We start from the raw sequence: 22393 nt of genomic DNA on the forward strand, positions 1-22393 counted from the left end.
TTAGATTCTACAGTTATAATCTGACTCTCTAGCTGTTCATTGATTTATCATTTACGCTGCTTTCTGTGCACACCATGAATAGAGCCCTGGATGATTGATGAGAAGTTGCTTGACTAATGAGTCTTTGAGGTGGAGGCTTCCTTTTGCACGGCGAAGTACGCCACTGAAATACCGAAGGTACAGCATTGGTTTGAAGGCATATTTTGCCCGCAATAGTTTTCTTCGAGTCTTCCTTTTTAAAATGGTGCGAGCAGACCATGGTCGAGTCCAAGACTTTGAGGTTTTTTCCTTCCTCACGACGGATAGCATGAAGTCATTGCTTTCTCGCGAGTTTTCTTTGGGAAACTTGAAGTAAGATATATTTGAAACATTTTCGTCGCGATATCACCTAGTAGTACATAAAGGAACACAGCAGTGGCATGGCATTGTACATAACTTGAGCCTTAGCTATACTAGTAGTCGATCCTTTAAAAAATAAAGCTTTTTGGATCGATGAATTGCGCCAGAAACTTTTGGACAAGCGCTCACAAGTGCACAAATCCATGCCCGGGTGGCCTCGTCCCCATGCACTAGTTTTAGTCTTCACTCGGCCGCCGCCATTATGGCAAAGACAGCTTCTCTTTAGGTATATCTTTCCTTGTTAGGAATTTGATACAGGAAATGACTAAAGCGCAAAACGATTTACAAAAGACATAAAAAAATTTCATTCTCTAGAATATGGTTATATCATTTGTTATATCTTAAAAATACTGGAGTAACCAAAACTGTCAGAATACTATGCATTCTAAAATTCATTTTCAGTGTATCCTTCGGTAGAAATTTTTTTCCTTTAGCAGCCCCCTTCTGATAATTATTTGACAGATTTTACTCTTTGTTGATCAGAAAACAAACTGTTAAGACTTACCGCTCTAAGTTGTCCAGAGCGGGTCTCACCCAGACGATCACAATACAAGATAATACATCGTTAGATCGTTTTTAAACCTTTCGCAACATTCACTAGTTAACTCAAAACATGCATTTGTTCTTAACTCAGCTAGACCATTATGCAGGTATTACCGGGCCCAAAGTGTGCAGTATTCAAGTGAAAAGCATCCAAACGTAAAGCCATCGTCAGGAAGCCTTGATTCAGCTACTAAGAAAAGGAAAACTCTGATTTAAAGGTAGTGTTGAGATTGAAAATATAGCGTTGATTTTTTCTTTGTTATTGCATTTTTTCAAGTTCGTTTGTTGCCATCAAAATATTTATCCTCTGTGAAATTCGTTTATGCAGAAAGAGTGGCACTCTTCAATTCTATCACTTTATTACGATGTTAAATTCATAACTGAAAAAAAAAGAAGCATGTGGGAACATTGCAACTGTAGCGATGTCTCAGCGAAATTTGACGAAGGTTGCTAACACTCATTCATTCGTTCATTCATTTATTCGCACTATTTCAAGAGGTCACCGTAGAATATATAAGAAACAGTAAATTACACGAATAATCTAAAGTAAAATGTGCACAGTGACCAAAGGAGCGTAAGCTTTCGAGTTGGCCATTGTCCCGTTTAATTAACTGGTGTATCTTAACATTTACACAAGACTTACTTTACTTTAATTCTATATTTACACTAACCAAGGTATTTATACACTATTAATATTGTAAACAAAGAGAAAAGAGAAATAACTAAACAAGTAAATAAATAAATAAAAATTAAATTAAGTTAAAAGAAGGAAAAAGATAAAAAAAAATGAGAAATAAAAAGAAAGAATGAGGCGATTAATGCTAATTATGTAGGGTAAATAAAGTAAGGTATGATTTGTTATTTCCTACAGTTTAGGAGCAAGAGAAATAAGTTATTTATTTCATCGCTTTCACCATACTTACAATACTAAAAGGACTAAAATATACATATGAACAAGACACAGAAGAGAACGGAGGACAAGGGTGTGGGACACACAACAGAGCGAGGCTCCAAATTAAGTGTGCCCTTACGAGAAATACAGAAATACTATGTAAACAATAGACAGTGTAAAAAGTATATAAAAAGTATATAAAATGACAAAAGAAAAAAAGAAAACGATAGGAATAAATCCCTCATGAGGCCGATAGAAAGTCCTAATAGCAGCAGTTACCAACTAATAGAAGATCACGTGACCTACTGCATTTGCAGGAGATCGACTTCCAGGTGTTGAAGTTAGTGACGTCATAGTTTGTACGAAAAGCAGCCGAATAGCGTTGGAGTACGTGAGATTTAAACTGATTGAGAGAACTAATAATACGAGTGGATACAGGTAAGGTATTCCAGAGTTTAGCGACGCGATTAAAGTAACTAAATTGAAAAAGCTTTGCACGGCACTTAGGAATTAGTATGTCTTGATCAGAGCTATGATGAGTAAGACGGGTGCCTTTGGGCCTGACATAATCAGCTATGGGTAAGGTGTAGTGGCGAGCGCGACACTTGAAATAGAAAATTAAGTCTTATACTTCGTGCCAGTATGTTAACGGTAGCAGGTTGAGGCGAGAAAGGCGCTCATGATAAGAAATATCCTCTTGCCAGTGCGTGTTTAAGATGAATTTTGTTGCCCTGCGTTGAAGACTTTCTATTTTTTTATGCCACCGATCGAACTGGGAGCCCATATATCGCTAGCATAGCCAATATGTGATCTTACAAACGTGAGATATAGTAATTTCCTATGATCTGTAGTGAATGACGAAAGACTGTTGCGTCGCAAGAATGCAAGCATCCTATTGGCCTTAGCTAATATAGTGTTGATGTGAGTGTCCCATGTGAGGTCCGAAGAGATAGACACTCCGAGGTCTTTTACTTGAGTAACGTGATTAAGTGAGATGTTGTTCAACTTGTAATCGTAGCGAAGTGGGTAGCGCTTACGTGTGACGGTTAGTACCTCACATTTAGGTGTTAAACTTTAGGTGCCAATTATCACTCCAGCCCTGCAGACTGTCCAGGTCTTTTTGGCGTGACTCAGTCCTGTAGACTATCAATGACACTGGAACATTTTGAGTCATGGGCGAAGAGTGCGATATGATTCTGTATCACCGGCGGGAGGTTGTTCACATAAACTAAGAAAAGCAGAGGGCCAAGGATACTGCCTTGAGAGACTCCTGATGGAACTGGGGAACGACTAGAAGTGAAACCGTGGACTAAGCACTGCTGACCACGTCCATCTAGATAACTCTCAAACCACTGCAGAAGTTTCCCGCTGACACCGTATTGGGAGAGTTTCAGAAGCAACCCTTGGTGGGAAACACTGTCGAAAGCCTTTGCGAGATCCAGATACACTATGTCCGACTGCAGGCCCTTATCAAGAGACTGGCCAATCTCGTGATAGAACGTTAGAAGCTGGGTGACTGTAGATCGACCCTGAAGAAAATCGTACTGTGCATTGTCAAACAAAGGACAAAGAAAATCATTAAAGTGCTTGAGTATACATCGTTCTAATATTTTGGACACAACGCATAGTACAGAGATAGGTCTGTAGTTAGTGACGTCCTCCTTTTTCCCCTTTCTAATAAACAGGAACGACAAGTGCGTTTTTCCATTCAATGGATAGTTTACCCTCGCAAGAGATAAATTAAAAAGGGCGCAGAGATTATTTACTCTACTTGCTTGTTTTAATTGTGTCTTTATCTTTGCAGTCAAAGAAACAGTGACCATAAAAGAAGATCTAGAGTGGCTATTGCAAGAGATCACTGAAGGCTGGAAACCACTTGGACGTCGTCTTGGCATCAAAGAAGCAACGCTTACGGCGATTCACATGGAGAATGAGGAATACACTGAAAAGCATACAGAATGTTATTGCACTGGAAACAGAAAGAAGGTTTAGCTGCAACATTTGGGGTCATGTATAATGCTTCGTGCCATAAATCTGTAAAACGAAAAGATAGCCGGAAGAACTTCCCAGCCAAATGGATGAGGTTACTGAGAAGCTTTTTTCGGTCTTTTAGAACTACGCTATTAATTAAGAAATTCTAAGCGTGCTGTGTGCACCCATCGAGTTATGGCTTCACGCGGGAGGCTGCTAAACACTGAATAAGCGTAAGACGTGGAAGGGCATCTTGAGTGGTTAGCAAACCTCCCACGTGTCGACAAATGCATCCATAACTCGATGGTTGCACGCTGCACGCTAACCATTTCTTAGATAACAGTCAAAACCACGAGTAACCTCAGAACGCGCGTTTTGTAAACCTATCTATTATGTCATTTAGTATGTAAGCTAAAACAGAGGATAATGTCAAAGGCGCACTCCGACTGGCTATTCGAACTCTGAAGTCACTTTGCTATTCACCTTTGCGCATCTCACGCCCGAAAATATTGCAAACGTTTCTCATTCATTCATCTTTATTTATTTGAGCAGGTTGAGTTAATGGCAGCAGTTTGCTGGTGTGGACCTACTATCTTCTCTACCCATCCCACCCCAGGGGAGGACATCCACCACACAGTAATCTCGTGCGTGGGAAATTAACGACTCCCACCTCTAATCCTGTAAGAGGCGGGGCTTACGGTTTCTTCGTCTGTATCTGAGAACACTAGAACCTCTATCCGTTTCTTGATATTATGGAAAGGTAGCAAATTCTCCTCAGTTACTTTAAGACCATGAGTAGTGATCCGGCTGGGTCTTCCGCACAACACAATCCGGCGCTTTAACCAATTGAGCTAACGGTGGGGGGGGGGGAGGAGGGGACGGCGGGAATAAATGAGTAGAAATCATATTTTTGTGCCATGTTATCTCACTGTTTTAGTATATACTAACAAAAATATTGACATAAACCTGCAGGGCAGGCGCAATTTGGGCGAGCGAGCGCTCAGTAATTTTTAGGGAAAAATGGCCGCCATCTTCTATTTTAACAGCAGCGGAGGGCTGGAGAGAGAAAGGAATTTATACCAAGGGGGTGAGTGATTGTCAAGGGTAAGGAGAGGGGCTGAGGCAGGGAAGTGAATATTACCCTTCACCCGCCCTCTACCCCCACTGTCCACTCTAACTCCAAATCAGAAAACGTGTTTGGATAAACGATCACGAACTTATAACCTTAACTCGTCCTGGTAAGACGCCTGCACTGACGGTTGCTATTCACCTTAGTGTCACAGCTGGCTAGCGGTGCATGATTACCTCGACTCTTCACGACTTAGTAAATATCCACTCCTAACACCGCCACTTCGGCGGAGCTTACTACAGGGACTTTTTTCGAGTACTGCACTCAAAAATGAAACACATTCTTAAGTTATATTTCGACTCAATATCTCACCGTTCAGCGAAAGAGTAAAACATTTTTGAAGTTTTATGTTTGTTCCTCAAAATCGTTTCACACTTTGGCCGCGGTATTAAGCGTCCCCGCGCTCCTCTAAAAAATTTTTCGAAACCTTGACTTCTAGTCGAGGTAGGGGTCAATAATAGTAAAAACTTGAATGAACTATATAGACTTAGCCAACCCTTTAAAGCGGAGCTCCATTTTATTTAATTTCAAGCCCCTTCACTCATTAAAACTCCTCTACACCGGCGGTCGAAGAAGTTATATCCAAGACAACTTAGGGATCAGTCCAGCAGGGGGGAATGATGAGATCTGGAACAAAGGGACGATGTTCTCATAACTTGCAAAGTCGGTCAGCGGTATTTCCAAGCTGCTGAGGACTTTCGTTGATGTTCATAATGTTTTGAGCGGATTTTTGATAATTGGAAATGTCTTTTTCTTTAGATGTATTGTATGATGTCAGTATCGGTTGAGACGATATTTTAGCGAGAATGACTGTCAATTTCGGTTCGGAGAAACGAGCAAAATTGAAAGAAACGACAGTAAAACAATTCGAGCTAAGATGTCATCGGTTGATGGAACGGTATTTATGTGAGAACAGTTTGATAACCGATGTTGACCGTTATTCGTATTCAGTTGGAATAAAAGTACTCATCGGTAGTTAAAAAGAAAAGGAAAAGTACAGTGTACTACTGCCATTGTTCCAGTCTTTCGAGCTTTAGACTAAGGTAACCTCTTTTCAAACATTGAAAGTGTCAAAACTCCTGTGCGGGGCAGGCCTGGGGTTTCTGCACCATGTTGGGCTGCCAAGCTCACGGTTGGTAAATATAAGACGGTCAGCATTCTTCGAATTCCTTCGGTCGCTGAGTCTGGCACTGATCATAGTGAGGAAGTTGTGTTCATGATTGCAGCATCGATTTTCTTAGAAAAGTCGAAGGGGTGAAGCACAAGCATCTCATCCATCAAAAACTCTCTCCATTTTAGAGAGATGATCAGTGTAGTATGGTAACCCTGTGGATTATGTATACGTATCACGTGACTAGCACGTTGAGATAGATCCGCCATCTTGATTAAAACTGTTGACATTGATATTTGTCTCGTCCTGCTTCTTAATATTACATGGTGGCAGCGGTGTTAGCCCTACATAATGCCTGATACAGAAGATTCTGATCCTGGACCAATTCAACTTCAAGCTCAAACGGCGAATAATCTCCCTCCGGAAAAATTCAGCGGAGCAAATTCACCACAACAAGCTGAACTTTGGTCGAAATGGTTTCATCGTTTCGAAAGATATCGGATTGCATCTGGCCTCAAACATAAACCAGACATCGAGCAAGTCGGAACTCTACTCTACGCGATGGGTGAATGCGCCGATAATATTCTTAAAACCCTAAATATCGACGAAGAAAAAGCTTCGTACGAAGAGGTAAAACAGCCCTTAACGAGTACTATGAAATCCGTCGCAACGTGCTGGTTGAGCGCGCCAAATTCAATAAAAGAGTCCAAAAACCGGGAGAACCCATGGATTCGTTTATACAAGACCTATACAGACTCGCGGATGACTGTGAGTATGGTTTACTCAAAAATGAACTTATTCGTGATAGAATAATTGTCGGAGTGTTAGATGATGCACTCTCTGATCGACTTCAATCCAAATTGAAGCTAACATTAGAAGAAGCAGTTCAAATTAGTAGACAGGCAGAAGCCAGACAACAAAGTAGAGAGGTTGTACGGGGAAGTACACTAACTAGCACAAACTCCGTAAACATGGTCAAGCGTGCAGGCCAGAATAATAAGCAAAAACACCCCGGGAAAAAGCAACCCCCTCAGAGTATCAACAAGTGCTCCTGGTGTGGTATCCACCCATACCAAGACCGTAAGCAATGCCCGGCTAGGAATGCCACCTGCTTAAAATGCAAGAAGAGGGGCCATTTTCAAGCAGTTTGTCGAAGCCAAAACAGCGAGCAGTCACAACAAAAGAAAAAAGTACATGAAATTGAAGAGGAAAATCATGACATTCCCTTTCTAGGAGAAATCCAAGGGGAGGGGGGGGGGAAACAGCTGGATCGTTCAAGCGGGGATAAATGAAAACGTCACTCGTTGCAAGCTAGATACTGGAGCATCTGTATCCGTCGTCAGTGACTCATTACCCTGGTTAAAGAATCAGCCTTTGGAGAATGCCCAGCAAACACTCATGGGGCCGGGGGGGACCCGCCTACCTGTTACTGGATCATTCCTAGCCACGATTAAGTACAGACAATGCAAGATCCAAGAACGAGTTTACGTCATTAAAAACCAGTCATCTTCGCTCCTCAGCAGACGAGCCTGTGTCGATCTCGGTCTTGTCCAACGCCTTGACGCAGACGTTGAAGAACTGAGTACGCAAGTACCTAACTTTAGAACGGAATTCCCAAAGTTGTTCACCGGACTCGGGAAGATGACAACGGAATATCGTAATGCTCTTAAACCTGACGCCCAGCCAGTGTGGCTGTACACACCAAGGAGAGTTCCCCACCCATTACTCCCTAAAGTAAAGGAGGAATTAGAGAGGATGATTCAAGAAGGAGTCATCTCCCCAGTTACAGAGCCAACCGAATGGTGCTCCGGGATAGTCCCAGTCCTCAAGCCAAACGGAAAAGTTCGCATCTGCGTAGACCTAGTCCAACTCAACAAAAGCGTTAAGAGAGAGGTCCATCCAATGTATTCCGTAGATGAAAGCCTAGCAAAGCTGAGTAAAAGTAGACTCTTTAGCAAACTCGACGCTAACAGCGGGTTTTGGCAACTCCCTCTCGACAAGGAGTCCCGCCTACTTACAACCTTCATCACGCCATACGGTCGTTACTGTTTTAATCGTCTTCCCTTTGGGATCACCTCAGCCCCGGAAGTCTTCCAGCGCACCATGACTAGTATCCTGGGGGACCTCAAGGGAGTCGTATGCCATATTGATGACACCCTTGTACACGCGGCAACACAAGCGGAGCATGATGAACGACTGAGAACTGTCCTTAAGCGGCTACAGGTAGCCGGAGTGACGCTCAACGAGAAGTGTGAGTTTTCTAAACGTTCTGTAAAACTCCTGGGACATATTATCGACGAACAAGGCATCCGTCCAGACCCGGCCAAAACTGAAGCTATACGCAATTTCCCAGTCCCACAGAAAGTCAACGACCTCCAGCGCTTCATGGGAATGGTCAATCAAATGGCAAAGTTTATACCAAACCTGGCCAATCTCAATGAACCACTACGACAACTCCTACAAAAAGAGAACATGTGGAAATGGGATAAAGCCCAACAGCAGTAATTTGAAGGAATCAAGAATGAACTGACATCTGCAACAAACCCTGCCCTCTACGACCCAAGTCGTCCTACAGTCATCTCAAGCGATGCCTCTAACTTTGGACTTGGGGCTGTTCTTCTACAGCTCCAAGAGGACGGTACCAGGAAGCCGGTGTACTGTGCATCTAGATCCCTCTCAGAAACTGAGAAAAGGTACGCAGTCATTGAGAAAGAAGCCCTGGCTGTGACATGGGCTTGTGACAAGTTTTCCGACTACGTACTCGGAATGAAGTTTACAGTGGAAACGGACCACAAGCCGTTAGTACCCCTTTTCACTTCAACTGATCTCTCCAAAATGCCACCACGCATCTTAAGATTCAGAATGCGTCTCATGAAGTACGAACTCGACGTCGTATATGTACCCAGCAAGGAACAAATTACCGCAGACACGTTGTCACGCGCTCCTATCGAGAAGAATGTAAATGAGAACATAGATCTTGTGGAGGAAGTGGAAAGCTTCACACAACAGATCGTAGCAGGGCTTCCAGCAACGCCTAAGCGGCTGCAAGATATCAGTGAGGCCCAAGACCAGGATGAAGTATGCAGGATGATCAAGAAGTACTGCCTAGAAGGATGGCCAGCTTACATGCCAAGTTCTACCATACTCCGTCCACACTGGGAGAATAAGAAACATTTAACTGTGATAGACAGGATTCTACTATATGATAACCGTATTGTGATTCCAGCAGGAATGAGGCTGGAAATACTTGACCTCTTACATCAAGGACACCTTGGGATAACAAAGACGCAAGCACGAGGCAAGATGTCTGTGTGGTGGCCGGCGATTACTACAGCGATAACAGACATGGTGACGAAATTTTTTACGTGCGCTAAGAACAGACCAGTGCCCAAGGAGCCCCTGATGCCATCGTCATTCCCATCCAGGCCATGGGAAAGACTAGCCGCTGATCTCTTCGATCTAAAGGGAAAGAAACATCTTATTGTAGTCGACTACTACTCAAGGTGGACTGAAGTTAAAGCACTTCCCAGTGAATTGTCCGAGCCAGTAATCAAAGCCCTGAAAGAAATATTTTCAACTCACGGAATTCCAGACTTACTGGTGTCCGATAACGGCCCACAGTTTGCTTGTAAATCCTTCCAACTGTTTGCAAGTATTTACGGGTTCACTCATATTACTAGCTCGCCAACGTACGCAAGAGGAAATGGTGAAGTAGAGAGAGCGGTACGTACTGTCAAGGATATCCTGAAAAAGAACGATGATCCCTATCTCGGTTTTCTAGCATACCGAACAGCACCTCTTCACAATGGCCTGGCGCCATTGGAACTTCTGATGAACCGCCAACTCCGCACCCAGTTACCAACCTTCCCTGACAATCTACAACCAAACCTACGACTGAAAGACCTGGCAAAACTAGATGCAAAAGAGGAACTTTACCGCAGCAACCAGAAAAGCAACCATGACCGCAGATACAAGGCAAAAGACCTACCAGAACTTCAGAGCGGAGAGAAAGTTTGGATTCGCGATCAAGATCGGATGGGAAGAGTCCTAGCGGCATCTTCATCACCACGATCCTACATAGTTGAAACAGACAAGAGAAAACAGCTTCGAAGGAACAGGGCAGCCCTAGTTTCAGCAGATACCTGTACAAAGACACCCGACACCCAACCAGAAGCTAACGTTGAGACAGAAATGCTGAGGAAAAAATCGAAAGTGCCCACCAGCAAAGACCTGACCACAGCTGCGATCAAGCCTACTGACAGCTGCTACAAAGCTGAACCAGACACCCCGAAAGTGCACATGACGCGCTCAAGGAGAGTAGTAAATCCGCCGCAGAGACTTATTCAGGACACTTGAACGTTGAACATTTGAACATTGCTTTTGTTTACGGTAGACCCTTATACTGTTTGAAATGCCGTTTATAATTGTCCGTTTGATTACTGTAAAAGCTTTAAGGGGAGGTGTAGTATGGTATCCCTGTGGATTATGTATACGTATCACGTGACTAGCACGTTGAGATAGATCCGCCATCTTGATTAAAACTTTTGACATTGATATTTGTCTCGTCCTGCTTCTTAATATTGCAATCAGTAGTTTGACGTTTATACCACTGGAAGTGGAGGAGCATGAAGTTGAAAGCCTTGTCTCCCTTTCTACTCTTAACGACCTCGGGCCAAAAGAACTTTCGTAGATAAACTCTTCAAATGGCCCATGAAGGCAAAAAAAATACCACAAATGTGTCGATTAACATTTCCCTTAGCTTTATTGAGATATTCGGACCGAGATGTAAATTAGATATGCAATTTTCAGAGCTCTGTTCACAACCCTCAAAGTTTTTTTTTTATATCTGCCTATGAGTTTGTTCATCTCATGTCAACAATTATGAACCAAGAAAACATGGTGTGGTCTACTTCTGATGGGACAAATACGGTCCACGACCAGTGTACGTCGCTGTTATTGTGAATATTTGCCTCTTGCGCTTAAAAATTCACTGCGCTAGACGACAGTATTTTGATGTGGTTTTTTTGTAGTTTGTAAGCTGTCAACATTTCATCATTCACGCAGAGGCTCGAAGAAAGAAAAGACGAAGAGAAAGGGGCACAGAATAGGGAGAAATTGAGAGCTCGTTAACTATCCTTAAGCAATAATATATATTTCATGGAGTTCGAGTTGCTCTTTTTAAACTCAAGGTTCTTCGCCGCGACGCTATCTAGGTTATAGAAATAGGACTAATTCAGCTTTTTCTATTTGTTAGGATAAAGATTGATAAATATTGATTTCTTGTCACGCTGGGATGTTAATTTAGAAGTGGCTGAATGTCGCCTTTTGCTACAACATGCCCTTGTCATAAACCATGCGTAAGTTTTAATTTCAGAACCTAAGGTCTGAGATAAAAAACGGCCCGAAAATGGCCGAAAGAGTTTTCCGTGCTGCTTCTACACGATGGCTTGAGGAGCAGAAGCTTGTTTTGACGTTTTATAACCAAAACCGAAGCAATGAAAACAGATAGTCCGAAGAAAGATACGAATTGCTCACCGTCTGAGGCTAGTGTCACCTTCTTCTAAAGAGTACAAGACCTAATTGCAGGTTTGCACGTCTCTGATTTTCTCCGCGACGAATTGTTAGCATCTGAAACAATTACCAATAAAATCGCGGACACTCTCGATCGCTGCGATCACAACTATATAGGACCACAAAATGATAACAAGTTCTTGATGCATACTTTTATTCGAGCAGCTCGGATTTTTCAAAAGTTAAGAGACTACTCTCATTTTATGGAACAAAATTTTATGTGATCTTTCACTTGTTGACTGGAGTACCACATTGACTAAACATTCCGCTAATCCGAAGAAAGCCTTCTCCTCGTTTTATAACAAACTAGAGAAACTTGTTAACACACATGCCCCCTTTAAGGCAAAAACAATTCTAAAAGCAATTCTCAAAACCTTGGTTAAGTAGGGGCTTGATTAAATCTATAAAACTAAAAAATGCTTTCCTAGTCTCAGGCGATTTCCGAAAATATAAGTTGTACAGAAACAAATTACCTGGTCTCATACGACATAGTAAAAGGATATACTATTGCAAATTCTTTAATTTTCCTACATAACACGAAGAATACTTGGGCTGGCATTAAACAACTTTTGAATGGACAAAAGAAAACTTCCAAACCCGTAACAGTACTTAAAAGACCTGGTACAGGTGAAATTACTACTCTTGATTCTGAACTTCCAAACGTTTTGAATAACTATTTCTCTTCTATCGGGGAAAGGTGGCAAAAAATGTTCCCTCCTCTACGAAGCGTCTCAGCAAATATTTACATGATCGTCGTTCTATTAATTCTTTCTCAGTTTTTCGATCCTGTCACTCAATCTGAAATAGAGCGCGAGATTTTTTCCGCATTGCCTCATGATAAATCACCTGGATTATATTCTTGCCCAACCCGTCTGATCAAATGCGCTTATTTATCTTAAGCCAACTTCTTGCTGATTTAATTAACATCTCTGTGAGGTGTGGTGTTCACCCACCTCATTTGAAGCATGCCAAAGTCATCCCAGTCTACAAGTCTGATGACGATAAAGAGTCCGGGAACTACAGGCCCATCTCTTTGCTTTCAGTATTCAACTGTATCTTTTAAAAAGTAAGCATGTGATGAACATGTATGGCGGCCACACGTGTAGAGCAACGTTCGACAAATATCAGAATTTATCGGTATTACCTCTTCACATTGGTAGTGATGTTAATCTTAATGTGGTTTGTTTACCAACACATATCTTGTTTCTACGAAAAAACGGCTGATGTGACTTTACTACCCGTCAATTCAGACGCAAGGGTTGCAAGTCGACTTTGCACCCGGTTAGGCACAAGTAGAAGAAAAACGTTCACTACGTCACGAAGACCTTACAGCGTCGCTGGTACAAGCTCCTTTCAACTACACCTAAAGTCGGGAGACATCCATCCTAATCCAGGACCACGAAGAAACAGATCTAGTACTCCGAAACATCCCTGCGGCGAATGTCAACAAACAGTGAGAAATAACCAAGACGCCATATTGTGTTCCGAATGCAAAACACGGTTCCACGCTAAATGCATCAACATGGAAAGCCCATTTTCCAGTATTACCTGGTGAACTATAATCTTGACTGAACATGTCTTCTCTGCTCCCTGCCGAAATGTGGAAACTCCCTTTTTGATCAGAGTGCTGAGGAGCCAATGCTTGAGTTATCCTATGCAAGTACGGACAGCGAGCAGGAATATGCTAATACTGACTCTTTGCCCGATCCATTACAAAGAACAAAGAAGGCTCGTGAAATTATTCTCATTCATTTGAACGTAAACAGTCTTCAAAATAAAGTGGAGGAAGTGGGATTACTAATCAAGGCAACAAAAGCTCAAGTTTTCTTCCTCACCGAGACCAAGATCGATAGCACATATCCGGATTCGCAGTTTGCACAACGTGGCTATAATATATTCAGGAACGATCCAAAAAAAGGGAGAGGCGGCGTAATGGCGTATATTTCAGACAAACTACCTTCCAAACGGCTGGGATTGCCAAGGAAATTTACCACGATCGAGTCTCTGATAATTCAGTCCAAATTTGGTCCACAGGATGTAGTTATTGTGGGAATATACAGACCACCCATGCCAATTGGAAAAAATTACCATGTCATCCTCGAAAAAGACCTCAACGACCTGATATTACGGGCTGCAGTTAAAAAGTCATTGTTGGTGATAACTGGCGACCTAAATCTCGACAGACTCCGACCGCTTTCGAGGGAAGGGAAGATCTTATGTAATCTAGAAGACACACACGGCCTAACTTGTGTCATAACCAGACCAACAAGGATTACTAACAACAGCCAAACTCTAATAGATATTAATTATCTTGACCAACAACCCTGAGCTATTAATGGATTGTGGTGTCTGTGAGGTAGGAATAAGTGACCATGCACTGGTATATGGATTCTTGAAAGAACGAAACGGCTTTTACGAAAGCAAGGTCCTGACTGTAAGAAGCTACAAAGAACTGAACGAACAACAACTGCATATGGACTTATATGACATATATGACGCTCGAGTGGAGAAAGGCAATTAGAAAAAAGAGGAGGTACGCGACGAGATATGCAAGAAATCCTACCGAAGAAAACGGGAAACTAATGAAAACAGGGAGGAACACCGTTACAAGACTTCGCCGGAGAGTAATCAAAGAGTACTGGAACAAAAAGCTGAATATTTGAAAACAAATCCAAAGAATTTCTATAATGTTTTCAAGCCTTTTCTTCACTCAAAGTCGAAAAAGTGTGAAAACACCTTGCTCACCCATGATATCGATGGTGTCATTGAACGGGATCAATGCAAGATCGCGGGCCACTTCGCCAAATATTTTTCCTCAGTACCTAATGACATTGGCGATACTCGCTTACTAGGAATGTCCGAGGATCAACTGTACTATCACGAGAGTGTACATACAATAACGCAAAGCTGTAATCGTCGACCATCTGACGATACCCCACAATTTAAATTCCACGTGCTTGAGCCCAAGGAAATTGCGGTTACGTTGTCTAATTTGGACTCTAACAAGAGCACTGGCCACGACCTTATACCTACTAAGATCTTAAAGACAGCGAGTAGGGAGCTTTGTCATTCCCTGGCTGACTTATACAACCGCTGCATTGAATCATCTGATTGGCCTCTGCACTGGAAGAAAGGAGATCGGTTCCTAGTGTTTAAGAAAGACAATAAACAGGACATTAAGAACTAGAGATTTGTTATAGTACTAACAGTACTGATAGGAAAGGTCCTCGAACAGCTACTAAGTAAACAACCGGCATCATTTATTGACACAAAGCTAAGCCACAACTCGACTGCATATCGAAAGGGCCAGAGCTGTGAAACTTATTGGACTGGTAGAAAGATGGAAAGAAGCTGCTGATCTCAAACGCTGCCTTGGAAAGTACAAAAAAGAAGTAAACAACATTTTGATGTAAACGAGCGATACAAAATTAATGGGAGGGTTATGAAATAAAGAAACCCCTTTCCTGCTTGCCGGAATGTCAGCTGATAATGTTCTTGACTGAGAGATTGTCCTCGAAATTTTTTACACTAGCTTCGCTTCTCCACCGAATACTAATATTTCGAACAAAATCTCAGCCGCAGACATTAGCAGCCAACATACCAGCTGCCTGAAGGGGTTGATTTACCAACTATCTGATAAGTTTGAGTATTCCCTCAAACCTTTTGCTAAACAATGCGAAGATATCACGGTGAGAAGTCACAGTTTGATCAACTCTGGGAGTCACATGGTTAGTAGTTAGTCCAATGGTTCAAATTCTTGCAGCTCAGCAGTGACATTACAATCCTTGCATAAAAATCTAGTACACACCCTTTTAACCTAGTTTTTTTCCTAGCACAATGAGCAAGTTGTATTCAATTTTCAAGATAAAGACAACCACCATCAAGTACGGAAGGGGGGGGGGAGGCAGTCTAAAGGTTACATTATGGGCCGTTGTGAGGAAGGTTTTTCCCATTTGGTTTGACCATCTGCAGCAATGTTAATCTCATAAAGAAGTTTAAATGTTTTGCCCACCGGCGGCAGCCGGTCGCCCTTCTGCTGTAAACATTAAAAAATGAAACCTCTGGGACGCAGAAAAATATATGGAGTTGTTAGTTACTACCTGTGGCCCCTGTAAACAATTTGTTAATGCCAAATATTATCCTCAAAAAGACTGGCTTCTCGTAATACTATTTTTTGGACGCAACTTACCTTAATCCTTTGTAACTTGTAGTGCCTTCAAAGCTGCTGAAGAGTCAATTAATTTTCCGATATCAGCCCTCAGCTGGTCAAAACCACTTCTGATATTTTCTAGGAGAGACAAATGTCATCAGAAGATATGTTTGGTTTACAATCCAATAAAGGATCTCCGTGTAAATTAAATAGGGCAAAACCCTGTATTAAAAGGCTGGAAACTCAGTCTGTGGAATCACTGGTACGATTTGTCCTCAGCTCTTTGCTTTCTATCAGTAGCTGTTCTTTTGCTTAGTCTAGTCACGCCATCAGTGTAAGGTTTTGGAGCTTTTCATTAATAAAGACCTGCATATTTTCAAACCAGAGTTCAAACACCTGTAACAAAAACAGTTTGTTTTCCTATTTCATTCACATTTCGAACAGCACATTTAGAACAACACATTCAGCAAGTGCCACTACTTTACGTAATAGATTGTTTTTTTATTACTTTTGGATGGTTTTCTTTTTTTATTTCTCAAACCACTGAAATATCCTTTTCCTCTACTACTGACCTCGACTCTTTGTTTCTCCTTGTTGTAGCATCAAGGGGTCCAACTTGTCACTAAGTTTTTTAACCTGAATTCTTGTCTGTTCGATTTCATCTATGACTTCGTCTGCACATCATGATACATACAGCATGATATTTAATAACCTTTTTCCTTATGCTAACTCATTCCATAATAAAAGGTTCTTCTAGAGGTAATGTCCAACCTCTGCAGGGGTTCGATGTTGTGATGTCATATCTCTGGCTAGAAAAATCACGGCGTGTGTAAACTAGAGTATATTAAGGACACATACTTACACCTGTAAATACTAACGCTGCTATTTCTTGAGAATTGCAATTTTTTTCTAGGTTAGTTAATGTACAATACCTTGAATCTCTCCCATCATTTCTTTCACTTTCACTTCCATAAGAGGGTCCATACACTTATTCTTAAGTTTACCGATAGCAGATCTATAACCAAATCCTCCCAAAACTACTTTGGCAGCATTGATATCCTGCCAGTAGATGTTGAACGTTACATCGTCCACAGATGCTTGGTTGGCATGGCTGTACACATCGTCATTGAAGTACTTTAGCCTGACTATGTTGGTATCCTTGCTAAAATCTAAGTTAAGTGATAGACTATCCGATCCAGTCCTGGGAGGAGTCAACGCACAGATATTCCTCAATAGCGCATACAGTAACACAACATCAAAGTTTGCTGATGAAACATGATGGAACAGTCGGATACAGCTTTCCCCGTTGTGTAAAACTCATGACTCTCCTCTCCCATAGAGACTGTAATGCCGCATGCCCTGCATGATGCTTCAAAACTGAGTGAAGTTCTACTGGAGGGTCTATGGTATCAGAAGTGTCTCTTAAGACGGGGGATCCAACATCGACCAGAAAGCGTCAAAGTCAAGCATAGTTGGTTGTCTCCAGAGTAGAGGGTAATAATGATGCAGGTGATGATGTCATTGGCTGTAAAGGAAAATGAATTCACCCACACAGCCTGAGATGTAAAGGCCAACGTTTTCTTAACAAACTTACCCTAAACATAGAAATGGTACTCTTCATATTTCAAGTAATGCAATTTTCAATCTTCTGTGATTGAGGAACGGCATGATTCAAAACAGCAGCTAGTTTAAATTAATTTTGTACACTCTGATATACAGATGTACCACTTTACTTTCACCTTACTACAAAATTCAAGCAATCTTTGAGGAGCAAAGAAGAGAGGAGCAAAGAAGTCAAATGTTACAACCTTCGTCAAGTTTATTTGAAACACTTCTCCCCTTGCAATGATCCAAATGTTTCCTATTAATTTTTTTTTAACTTTGAATTTCTATTTTATTCATATTCTGATTAGGTGATAAGGATGTCTAATGAATATAACGACAGTCTTCCATCATGAATAAGTCATACAGTAGAACATCAGTAACAGCAAAATGTAAACTTGTAAAAAAATTTAATTAAACATAAAATTCAGCGTAATATTTTCAATCTCGGCAGTACCTGCAGACAGGCGTTTCCTTTTCTTAGGAGCTGCAGTAGGGCTTCCCGACGATGATTCAGCATTTTTACACTTTACAACTGAATGTTGTGAACTTTTAGTGGACTAACCTGTGTAATAATGGTGGTTAATAGGATCTCTCAGTTATAATTTCAATTAACAAGGAAATGAGGCAAATGGTTTGATAATGATCCGATGTTGTAGTGATCTTGTATTGCAGTGCCAGTCTTTCAGCATAAATGGTCCGATAAACCAAACAGGAAATCCAACTAGCTTACGCAAATCGTATAATTTATTCCAGTATATTATTATTCGATCTAGAGAAAAGAAATTAAATACATTTGAGAAACTGAACAGGATCTATCGATACATAAACACACGACTCAAACTATTAGCTAGAATTGCAGCACTGATAACTTACTTCTGTGGCGATGTCTAGTAGGATTGTTTCACGGTATACAGGTCAGCAACAGATATAACAGATCAGGGTATAACAGAATACGGGTCAGCGCGACAGGTCAGCAAAACATGAAGGTCACTTCGAATCTAAACATCTGAACTGAAAGCACACTTATTCACGTGGCTTAATTGCGAAACTTAGTGTCAATCAAAGTCAATCAGGAAATCAAGTTAATAATTCATTGTATTAACGAAACAATAAATGAACTTTACCGTGCCAGTTGGTTCATAGGTAACAGCAACATGAAAACTTGAATGAAATAAAAAGGAAAATTAAGCGTAACATCATCTCATCTCGGCACTACCTACAAACAGACGTTTCCTTTTCTTAAAGGCTGTCCTAGGGCTTCCTGACGATGATTCTGCACGTGGGTTCTTTACAATTGAATGTTGCATGCCCTTGGCGGACACACCTGCATAATAATGATAGTAGATGGCACTTCTGAGTTGAGAACTACGTTCGTTTTGAATTAACATGGAAATGACGAAATGGTTTGAAAATGATCTCATGTCGTAGGGATCCTGTATTGTGACATTCCGCGTGAGACTCAGTCCTGACATCTTAGAGAAGCAAGTCTCAACAAAATCAGATTATAATCTAAAAGGAGCAAGAATTCATCGCCAAATTGTTCAAACAAGGTTTTCAGAAGAAAAAACCAGTTTAATCCAAGATTTCAGTTTGAAGAGCAGTAGTGAAAAACATAAATGTGTTCTCGCGGTTGAGGTGACATAGATGTCTAAAAATGAAATGTCGGTCATTCAGCAAGAATATATTTTATCGTGGGTAGATACGTAAAAGAGAAATGTAAACTTGTTAAAATATAATAAAAAGGAAAATACGGCGTAACATTTTTTAATCTCGGCCCTACCTGCAAACTGGTGTTTCTTTTCCTTAGGAGCTGAATTTGGCTTTCCTGACGATGATTCTGCATTTGAATGCTTTACAATTGAATGATGCACACTTTTGGCAGACATACCTGGGTAATAACGGTGGTCACTAGGACTGCTGAGTTGAGAACTAATGTACGTTTCGAATTAACGAGAAAATGAAGCAAAAGGTTTAAAAATAATTTGATAATGCAGTGTTCTCCTGAGTTGTGGTCGTTCGTGTGAGACCCAGTCCTAGCAACTTATATAATTAGGGCAAAAAGTCTTTTAACAGTTTCAACTCTAATCTACTAAGTGCTAGAATTCATTGACTAATTAATTAAAAGGGGCTGCCAAAGGAGAGCAAATTCGATCCAAAATCTAATTTGAAAAGAAATTGTAGGATGCACATAATTTTTTCGCGGTTAAAGTGCCTGATTAATGTAATTCCAGTCTTTCAGTATGAATGAGTTTTGTTGGATACACATGTAACAGCACTATGTAAACTTAAAATAAATAACAATCAAAATAAGAAATATGCGTGACATTTTCAATCTTTACACTACATGTAAACAGGCTTGTCCTTTTCTTAGAAGCTGCAGAAGGGCTTCCTGACGATGATTCTGCACTTGCACACTTTACAACTGAATGTTGCACATTTTGGGCGGATATACCTGCTCAATAATTAAATCTTATCAGACGTTTTGTTGTGTAGTATCGCCGAGTATTTTTTGCGAGTTGTGCCATATTTTGACGAGCCCGTAAGGCGAGTCAAAATACAAATTACGAGTAAAAATACTTAGCGATACTATAAAACAAAACTTCTAATAGGTTATTTATTATCCAACACTCCAAATTGTATTTCTGTACGGGCGAATTTTGCGGATATTCAATTACGCAGAGTGCGTGACAGAAGTATGGGAAGTGGTTTGCGATTCTAGAAAACCTGTCTAACCGGTTCTCTAGAGTACAAATACCGCACGAAATTTGTGCTCGACTTGGGCGGTATTTGTAACTCCACGGAGTATTGTTAGATAATAATGGTGGGTAATGGTCTGCCTGAGTGAAGAACTAATGCATGTTTGAGTTAATAAGGAAATGAACAAACAATCTGATGATGTCTTGTGATTGTCCGGGTGATATTAATTCAGGACAACTAAGAGAAGCAATTCTTAAAAGTTTCGCTTCCAATCCAGAAGGAATTCACTGAAAAATTATCAAGAGGGGGAAGCTATAGAAAAACCAACTCTATTCAACATTTCCATTGGGCGGAATGCCTATTGTTCTCAGACATTTACTTGGCGAAACTATTCTACATTTGTACTATAAGTGGCGGAGCGTAAACAGGGAGGCTCTCATTGGCCGAAGATCATGTGCGCTTTCCTCCAAAGGGAATACTGCCTAACTCATTAACTTGTCAAGGCGGAGCTAAGAAACAAAGGCCTCGTAACTTAATGTTTTTCTTTTGTTTCTCCTATTACCCTTAGCCACGCGTATTTCAAGCTGGCTAGCTATTTCAAGCGTTGTATTTTTTACTGGTCATTTGCATTCAATTTTTACCGAAGGCCATAACTTGTTCATCTCTCGCTACACCTAAATCAACATACATTTCGCTCCATATCAAGCCTACAACAGTTTGATGAACAGCGGGTTTTTCCATTATTTCTTGCTTGGATTTTGATTATCTCATCGAAAAATTACTTACAGATAGATAAGGATAGAATAAAGTCTTTGAATCGCTCTAACGCAAGTTTTTCCGAATTGACGGAAGGAAAGAAACCAACGAAGTAATACATAAGAACAAATGCGCTATTTTAAGATTACAGTTTCCTTCAAGCTTTTAAGGTTACTTCCTACCTTCCGAGGCCGAAAAAATGTTTTTTTTTTTGTTTTTGGACTAGATTTAAGTTAGACATTTTAACTAAGGTTTACAGAGAAAAAAAAAATCAAAAACATCAAAAAACGTCTGACTGATTTAGAACACCGTATTTTCAAAGAAAAGTTAATAAATCAGGAAGGTGTCATAATCTCGTAAATGGGCGAACCCCCAGGGGGATGCTCGCGGCAATTTGATATTTTATGTCGTTTATATATTTTGTTTACATCGCACACTTGACAAAATCCACACGTGGAAGTTTTCTGCTCGTGCAAAGTATTTTCTCATGGATAAAAAAACATAACTCAAAATTAGAGAGGAGTCCTTGGGTGAAGAAAAAGAAAAACTAACAGACCCAAAGAAGAGAGAAATGGCAGCATTTTGTCGAAAAAAAAAAAAAGCGACAAAAGGCTCTTGGTTTGGCCAGGAGGCTTCGACAAGCTCGGCGTCCTGCTGAAGATCGGCAGCATTTGATTATCCTTGGGGCTAGCAGCTTAAAAAGTCAACACCAAAGAAGGTTGTAAACAAGATTCTTCGTCGGAATCTAACGAAACCGTTGGAGAAAAAGAAGAATGCGGATAAAAAAACTAAATATGTTAAAATGAGTGGCGCAACCGAAGAGGCAATGCGGCAAGCACCAGAAAAGGGTAAACCCACTTTTATCTACAACCGTAAACCGTACCAAAATCCCAAATCAAGTTGGGATTAAATGTACTAACAAACGGAAATAGTTTCTTCGTTTCTTTTCCACGAGTCCTGAGTAAATTTTTTCTAGGAATAGCGGAGACTTTGGAGAATTGCGCAGAAACTAATTTAGAGGGGTAGCCCTGGTTAACAAGGTACTCTTCAACGGTACTCAGCTATTCTCTCGGCAAGAAATACTTCTTCAGAGCAATTTCTTTTCAATCTTGTAGCTACTCCAAAAGGAATAGCCTTGAAAACGTGCTTAGGATGGCAGCCTGTATGTATGTGTATGTGCGCTGTAAGAAAAATTTAAGGTACGTAATACAAGGAAAATATCTTGAAACGTGCATCTAAGAAAAAATGTGTTGCTATCTTTCCAAGAGTCTAATTGCTGTCAAATGCTTTGACAAATGAAGAAAAGATTGTGAGGGTCCTCCTCAAATGTATGCCCTTGTCCATCAACCTAGGCTGAAAAGACTCCGCCCTGTGCGAAAGATGAAGCTAGTTCACTTGGTTTGGTACCCTTTGCTCAATTTTTTGAGATATCAAGTTGTGTGGTTGTTCTATACAAAAGTGTACTTAACAGAGAAATTCAACGTTATATCGCACTCAATACACGTATTTTGTTTCCATTTCACCCCCCAGGAATTTTAGTCTCTCATGCTGTGGTTGGTTTTCTTTTCA

At 40.8% G+C, this 22393-nt stretch overlaps 1 long non-coding RNA gene across 1 annotated transcript; it reads right to left on the bottom strand.

The window, feature by feature from the left end:
• Positions 1-2924: 2924 nt before the first annotated feature.
• LOC148738073 (uncharacterized) lies at positions 2925-17025 on the bottom strand. Its single transcript, XR_015996929.1, has 3 exons — positions 16339-17025; positions 15806-15904; positions 2925-3378 (listed from the first exon to the last, which is right to left on the bottom strand). It is a non-coding gene; the product is annotated as an uncharacterized LOC148738073 (long non-coding RNA).
• Between the last annotated feature and the right edge of the window lie 5368 nt (positions 17026-22393).

This window comes from Stylophora pistillata, chromosome 2, assembly GCF_964205215.1.
Source record: "Stylophora pistillata chromosome 2, jaStyPist1.2, whole genome shotgun sequence".
NCBI classification, from domain to species: Eukaryota; Metazoa; Cnidaria; class Anthozoa; order Scleractinia; family Pocilloporidae; genus Stylophora; species Stylophora pistillata.